Source organism: Nomia melanderi, unplaced genomic scaffold (genome assembly GCF_051020985.1).
Source record: "Nomia melanderi isolate GNS246 unplaced genomic scaffold, iyNomMela1 scaffold0014, whole genome shotgun sequence".
Taxonomy (NCBI): Eukaryota; Metazoa; Arthropoda; class Insecta; order Hymenoptera; family Halictidae; genus Nomia; species Nomia melanderi.
Window position 1 is genome coordinate 164261 of NW_027475130.1, and position 955 is coordinate 165215.

Sequence of the window (955 nt, forward strand, 5' to 3'; positions counted from 1 at the left end):
CCAGGGGCCGAGAAAACCACCGTCTCATGGGGCCGGACACTCAGGGTCAGGGAGAAATCCAATATATATCTGGTGCTATCGCGGGTGCTATTACAGATAGCGCAATAAAGCAAAGTGCATTGTCTGCAGGTGGCCCTGGCGCATGAATCTGGCCAGCGGGAACGACCTTGGACCACCAGGGGCCGAGAAAACCACCGTCTCATGGGGCCGGACACTCAGGGTTAGGGGAAAATCCGATATATATCTGGTGATATCTCGGGTGCTATTAGAGATAGCGCAATAAACCAAAGTGAATTATCTGCAGGAGGCCCTGGCGCATGCATCTGGCCAGCGGGAACGACCTCGGACCACCAGGGGCCGGGAAAACCACCGTCTCATGGGGCCGGACACTCAGGGTCAGGGAAAAATCCAATATATATGTGGTGATAACTCGGGAGCTGTTACAGATAGCGCAGTAAATCAAAGTGCATTGTCTGTAGGAGGCCCTGGCGCATGAATCTGGGCAGCGGGAACGACCTCGGACCATCAGGGGCCGAGAAAACCACAGTCTCATGGCGCCGGACACTCAGGGTCAGGGGAAAATCCGATATATATCTGGTGATATCTCGGGTGCTATTAGAGATAGCGCAATAAACCAAAGTGAATTATCAGCAGGAGGCCCTGGCGTATGAATCTGTGCAGCGGGAACGACCTCGGACCACCAGGGGCCGAGAAAACCGCCGACACATGGGGCCGGACACTCAGGGTCAGGGAAAAATCCAATATATATCTGGTGATATCTCGGGTGGTATTACAGATAGCGCGATAAATCGAAGTGCATTGTCTGTAGGAGGCCCTGGCGCATGAATCTGGCAAGCGGGAACGACCTCGGACCACAAGAGGCCGAGAAAACCACCGTCTCATGGGGGCGGACACTCAGGGTCAGGGGAAAATCCAATATATATCTGGTGATATC